Source organism: Ciconia boyciana, chromosome 22 (assembly GCF_034638445.1).
Source record: "Ciconia boyciana chromosome 22, ASM3463844v1, whole genome shotgun sequence".
NCBI lineage: Eukaryota > Metazoa > Chordata > Aves > Ciconiiformes > Ciconiidae > Ciconia > Ciconia boyciana.
In genome coordinates, this window is record NC_132955.1 from 4,493,810 (window position 1) to 4,500,949 (window position 7,140).

Sequence of the window (7,140 nt, forward strand, 5' to 3'; positions counted from 1 at the left end):
CACCTGCAGTGGAAGTGGAGGGTAGTTTATTCCCCTTCCTCTGCCGTTCCCTCCAGAGTAGCCAGCGCCTGGGACAGCAGGTAGCTCTGAGGCAAACTGCCACCCATGGAGGTGACACTTCATGGACAAGCTGGTTTTCCTTTCTCTACTCCTTGAACATGGTGCCACATGGTAGCCAAAGCCTGACTAGTCACAGGGGGGAATTAACATCACACCAAGGTCTCTCTTACAGATACTGTCCTCCATCTGCTAATCCAGAACCTGGTTCAGCTGGTGGATGTGAGGCTACACAACTGCGATTGCAGCATGGCCAGCCTGTCACCCCTGCAGCACTGTGACCCAGCATGAAGGTCCCATGGTGCGGGTGGCTAAAGACCCCGGCTCAGTTCCTGCTGTCACCCCAGAAAATCTGTGAGACACTGGGCAAGGTACTTTGGGCCATGCCCAGACTTTCAAGTCCCAAAGGAGATGCCTGAGGCTTGGCTAGACAAAACCTTGACCAACCTGACCTAGTGCTGGCAATAATTGGCTCCACATGGGAGGCTGGTGTGGAGGCCTCCAGAGGCTCCTTCCCAGCAATATCTCTATGGTTCACTCATCATGCACTTTTGCTTCTTTCAGCTCCTCTGGGTTTGAATGGATCCATGGGGTGGCCAGGATGGAGCCCTCACCACTGACATAAACTTTGTCCTGTATGAAAATAAAAAAGCCCTTCTGAGCATTGTTTTCCTTCTAAACATGGGTGTTTTAAGTACCATGCTAAACACATCAGCAAGGTGCTACCACCTTCTATGCACAGCCAGGACATGGAGGGAGATTGGTTATATAAAAATAAGAGCAGTGTTAGTAACATCTTTTGCCTTTCTCCAGCTCCATCCTCCAGAGGATTTAAAATCTTTTCAGCACATTAGTGAAATTAATCTCTCCTGCACACAGGGAGGAGAAAAGCCTTGCCATCACTGCGATGAGGAGGAAGCAGAGCAAGATGAGGTGGCTTGCAGACAAATCAGGTCTTGAAACAAGAGGGGAAACAGAAGCCAGAGCATGTCAAGTAAATCTTTGTCAGTCTCAAGCAGCCCATCCCATCCTACATCTGTGATTTCCCACCCTCGTGGCCCAGGAGTTACGACACGGAGCAAGGAGCATGCTGAGAGCACCATCATGCTTTGATTTTTCCAGCAGCTTCAGGTTTGATGTGTTAATCTTTGATGGCCCTCAGCAATATTAGGGGTTCTGGTGGGAAACGCGTTCAGCTGGAAAGTTGGCCTGGGGACGGCATGTTTGAATCCTCAATGAGAAGTTGGAGTTTAACACGGTTTCTCTTGGCGTGCTGTACTCGGGAGCTTGGCTGCTCTGCCCAAGTGCTGTGGACTGCCACATATAATCGCACGTGTTAAGGAAGGCTAGTGAATATGGGAATTTGTGTTGCCTGTCTGACTTCGGTGAGTCTGTACATGGCTGTAGTGAGCCCTGCAGTGAAGTTTTGGAAACCTACTGCAGTGCTGGTGTGTCTCTGGCTCTCCCTGCACAGCTTCATTACCAGCAGATTTGCAGTTCATTAAGAGAGGTGGCCCCAGAGTTTTCTTCTGAAGGACTCTTGTCTAATCGTGTTTATTGTCATCTAGCAGCAGCTTGGGTTATGGAGATCTTGCTCACCTTCCCCCAGGGGTGGTTGCTGAACTGACCTCACCGCCTCCATGGATTCACTCAGATTCACCTTCCCGTCAGCTGTGGGACGAGAGCAGCGCTCAGCGTCAGTGGAAATAACAGACACCAGAGCACAGAGGGGATGAGGTGCTGATGCTGGACCCAGTGGCAGCTACTGCACAAGTTAGGGGCTTCCCCAGGATGATGGTTAGAGCTTTCTTCCCTCCGGATGAAGGCAGGATGGAGTCCTTGGGCAGGGTCAGGCATTGGAAAAAGGGAAAGTTGAAAGCAAAAGTGCTGGGGCTTGCTCCTCTACACTGTCGGGAATTCAGACTGACTTCATTGGGCACGCACCCCGCTCATAGCATGAGGCCTCTGTGCCAATTGGGGGTACAAAAACTAATGTACGAGACCCTGCCGAGATGGAGGAGGAGGATTTTACTACTAGAGGAGCAACTGAGTCCCTTGCCACCAGAGACTTTCCTCCACGTTTACCCCACATGAGTGGGAACCCACAGCATTATTTTAAGGGGATCAATTACCTCATATAGCTTCTGTGTTAACATCACATCCTCATCATCTGACAAGCACCAGTACAGGCAGGCAGAAGGCTTTTAACTAATCTGTTGGTTTCTGGAGGTTTCTAGGCTTCCTCCAAGGAAAAAGACTTCAGATACCCACCCTTACCTTCCATGTGTCCTAAGGCTTCCAGCTTCTCCTTGCTGGTCAGCTGGACCTCGCTGGCCATGGAGCCCAGGATGGAGTCGAGGTCCTGGGTGTCGCCTTTGTGCCCTAAGGAAGGGCCTGGGCAGTTTTTGAATGGAGCAGGGCATTTCACCAGCAGCAGGGACTGGCTCTCCAAGGAGATTTCAGGCCTTGGCAAGGACAGCAAAAGGGCAGCCAGAGAGACACCATCCACAGCAGCAAGACTTGGCACCTCCTGCAGCTCCGGGGTCGAGCGGGTCTCCACTGTGGCCAGGTCAGAGCCCAGATTATCCACAGAGGCTGTGTCCTCTAACAAAGTGTTGGAAACCTCCTCAGCACGCTGGCAGTCAGCGCAGAGAGACTTGGCAAAAAAAGGTTATTAATAATAATAACAGAGACTCCTTTGCCTTTCACCTACCCTTTCCATCTCAGGATCTAAAGGCTGTAGCCACAATAATGCAATGAAACTCCCCCCCGCCCCCAGGCAGGGTGGGATGCTGAGGCCAAGATTAAATTCCCTTTCCACAGCCATTCATCACCCATCACCTCCCTCCATGCTGCACCATGTGTAACATGCTCTAGACACAACCCCCTTCTCCTTTGATACGCTGAGGAATGGCATTTATATCTTGCCGAGACACACAGAGTTCACACTATGCCCCCTGTGCCAAATAATGCAAAGCAAAAATTCAGCACAAGATTAAAGGGAAGGGAGAAATAGAGAAAATTTAACCTCTGCTGAGTGCGCAGCGTATCCCATGCCAGCCGTGGGCCAAGCACAAGCTGCAGAGAACCAGCAGCCTCCCTGGGCTCCTGTCGCTGGGTTGCTGGCTGCCGGGGCCAGGTAGGAGCAGAGGGCAAGGAGGGAAATATCGGTCCCCACCTCTGGTGTGCCCTAGTGCTTCCTGCAGCTCCTCACTGGCTAAGGGGACCTCCATGGTGGTCCATGTTGACATCCAGGTTGATGGATGTCTCCCTGTGGTATGGGAGAAGATGGAGCTTAGTCAATGGGGAAATGTGTTTGAGGAAGGAGAGCCCAAAATACAGACGAGTTTGCAGGGAGGCTCTTGGCTGCAGCTTTAAATGTCTCACCAAAAAGGCAGTTTACAACACTGAGAACTCTTGTATCTCCAAAGGATTTGGTGATTTTAGAGAATCTCACCCCAAAACTGCTTCCCAAGCCAGGGTCTTTTAGGCCAGATGTAGGCTGGAGGTCCAAGCTTTCCCCAGAGCATGGCACTCTCTCCTCCCAGGCTAACCCTGACTCCTTTACTGCCCTGGAGACCCTGTAATGCATAAATCCCAGAGCAACCCAGTCTGATCTCTCAGCTGAACCAGCTTCGAGCAAGAGGCTGGACTAGAGACCTCCTGAGGTCCCTTCCAACTTGAATTATTCTGTGATTTTGTGCCCTGGGAAATCTCAACACTTTGTTTTTTTTTTAATTCCAGCTCTTTCTCCTCTTCTTCCCCAAGTCTTTTTGCCCAGCAGATGCTCCAGATCCTGAACAATCCCAAAGTGCTGATATACTCACTATCCACAGCCACGTCCTCCAGTGCCTCCTGGTGATTCTGGTCTGGTAAGTGGTTTTCCACTGGGGCTAGGTGAGACTTCAGCTCTCCAACATTGACTTGCTTCCCTAGAATCAACGGGGAGATGTGTTTAATTTCAGAAAGTTTCCTAGAGACCTGGAAAACACAGTTCTGGGTTGTGAGTGGAACAGAATGCACCTTAAATCATCTCCTAGCTGCATCAGGAAGCACTTTGCTCATTCTTGGATTTATTAATGGACATCAGTTTACAAAAGGATTTGATGTATTAATGGGCTTCAAGAAGAGGGAGCATTTCAGTGCTTTCAGGAATAAAAGTAGCATTAAAAAGAACCCCGGCCCAACGTGCTGCTGCAGGAGCTGTGTCTGTGGGATGGGTTGCAGGGTGTCCCCACTCTCTGGAAACCTCCATGGGGGAAATTTCCCTGGGGATCCCTGTCCGCAGTGGAAGATGATCAGAAAGCAGCACAGAAAGGTGGAAAGCGTCTGACTGAGCACGTACAGATATCAGCATCTAGTGGTCCCTAACACCAACAGCCTCAACGCAGCCCAAAATGTGCAGGTTCTGCAGGGCTGGAGTTATTACCACTTGCAAATGGCTTCTCCCAGGGAGCTGAGAGCAACCACCACCTCCACCACCAGCCCCAGGAGGTACCTCTGGCTGCTCACACTCCTTTACGCCAGCCAGCACAGCGACACAGCCCTGATTTTTTTTGGAAAAAGCCACTCCAGACTCCCAGCAGCTGATCCTCATGGTCATGAGCCTGATCCTACAAGCAGCCATGCCTGCTGGCATCAAGGGGCAGGGAGCTCAGCTAGATGTGGGTCTTGGCTCATCCCATAGCTCAACGGGAAATGGAGATCTGCCCGAATTGCGCACATGGCATTGCTCTGGTTTCTCCAGCGTGCTGGAGTCACCGAGGCGGGACAGAGGATTTCAGAGGAGCATGATGGAGCGAAGACAGTTGAACTGGATGGGGAGGAGCAGGGTTACCTTCCAGCTCCAGCACAGCGTCCTCCTGCTTTTCCCCCTCCTTGTTGTACAGATTCATGCACAGGCTGGACGTGCTCTTCCTACCAAGGGAACAGACAGACACATGTGAGACATCCCTGCCCAGCACCGGTCCCTCTGCCTTGGGGGCCCAGATCACCCTGGGGGGACACCCAGGGGTGGGGCTGGACCACCTGGGTCCTTGCGCTGCCTGTCCTGGGGTGTGACAGCTGTCTCGGGGGGCTGGGGGCTCTGTGCTGCAATGCCTGGGGACAGCTTTCCGTGGCACTGCTGGTCCTTGAGGCTTGCTGCTGCGGCTGATCCTGGCCGTCGCTTGTGTACTTGGTTTTCTTCTTCTTCTTGCCCCGTGGCTGCCATTCCTTCAGTAGCACCTTGAAGGAAGAAGGGGTCTGGGGCCCGGAGTACCCATGCCATCAAACACTGTCCAAGCATGCGCTGAGCCCAGGGAGGGGAACGGGAGGGACCTGGCAGCGCCCATCTGGGAGGCTCTGGGAGGGTCCAGTCCTCCATCTCTAGAAGGTCCCCCAGCTCCTGCACAGTAGTCTGCCACAGGCTGGGCCACACCAGGGTGCTCAGCAGCGAACAAATCCATCTCCAGGCCACATCCTTGCCTGAGCTTCCCAGGAGAAGATACGGACATGCAGCCCCTGGCATGACCGAGCTGCATTCCCGGGGACTGAGGGTTGTGTGCGTGGGTGATGGGCACATGGGTCTGGGGCGTGGGCACGCTTCCGAAAGAACTCGTGTGAATGTGTGCAGGGGCTAGTGCTGCCCACCCTCACCTGTGCTGCTTTATCTGCCTTCGACATGTCCTTCCTGCGCACCGCCTGCCCGGGTGGATATGGTCTTGGCCATGAGTACCATGCACTATGGGGCAGCCCCCCCTGCAATGTTGGCACCATCCTCCATCCCCCTCCCCTTCCCGTCCTGCAGCTTTTTTGCCTTGAGGACAAGCAGGGAACATGAGGAGACCAAAATATGGGCAAATGTGGGCTCCCTCCATCCAGGGAGGCACCCCCTCACTCACTTGGAGGTCCTGCTGGATATGGATTTTTTGCTGGACTTGGCACTTCTGATGGATTTAGAGGTCCTGCTGGACATGAAGGTCCTGCTGGACGTGGAGGTCCTGCTGGATGAGGACACCCTCCTGGGAGCTGATGGGGCTCAGGAGCAGGCAGATGTGTCCTGACTTTCTGCTGAGCTACATCGTGGTGGCCGTTGCTGAGCCTCAGTGGCTGCGGGGCCGCAGGGTTTCGGTGGCTTGCAGGGCTCCATCCCCTCCTCGCCCCGGCCCTGCTGCAGACAGGGGACCCGCGGGGCCCCGTGGGCACCCGGGGTTCTCACACCCAGCGAGGCTGCGGCCGAGGGCACGGCTGGGAAAGGTGCAACCCGGGGCTCTGTGTCTGCGGCGGGGCAGGAGGTGACTTCAGTGCCAGGGGCTGTCCAGCAAGAGGGTGCTGCAGAGCAGGGTCCCCCTGCAGCACCCTGTGTCCCCCTGCCCCGCTCCAGGGACCCTGCAGCTGATTCACCCTCTGAGCGACTGCCCCGGTGGCCTCGGGTGCACCCAGGCAGCACAGGGCAGTCCCCAGGCTCACTGCCTGGTGTCACCTCTCCGCCCCCATTCTGCCTGATGTCACAGAGTACCTGGTGGCACCGGTGGCATTCCCAGGCTCAGCTCCCCGCCACTAGCAAGCTGGGACAGGGTCCGATGGGGTCCAATGGGGTGTCTAAGGCACAAGGTGGCACAGGGACAACACCCAGGGCTTGAGGATAACTGTGCCTCCATCGCTCCGGCTGCTGCTTGCTGGGCCCTGCGCCATGCCCGTAGCGCTGAGCAGGATCAGCCCCTGTGCAGGCTGGATGCCTCCTGTGGGAAGGACCCTGGCTAGCTGGGCTCAGCGGGGAGAGCGGGGCAGGTTCCCAGGCTGGGTGACCTGGGGTGGGTGGCTGCCCTGAACCCCGGGGTGGCACCGCACCCCTGTGGCACCACGGGCTCTTCAGCGTTGTGGAGCGGGTGCCCAAACCGAGCGTTGCTTCAGGGCAAGCGCAGAAGGCTCAGCTGAAACCCCCACACCCGAAACTCCCTCTCCGGCTCACTCGGCACTGGGGCAGCCCCAGCCAGCTTGGGGGTCTCATCCTGCTCCTTCGCGTTGCAGCCAGGCTCTGCCTTGGGCACCCCTTTGCCTTCCCCTCAGCCCACCCTGCAGATGAAATGCTCCTCCTGGGGC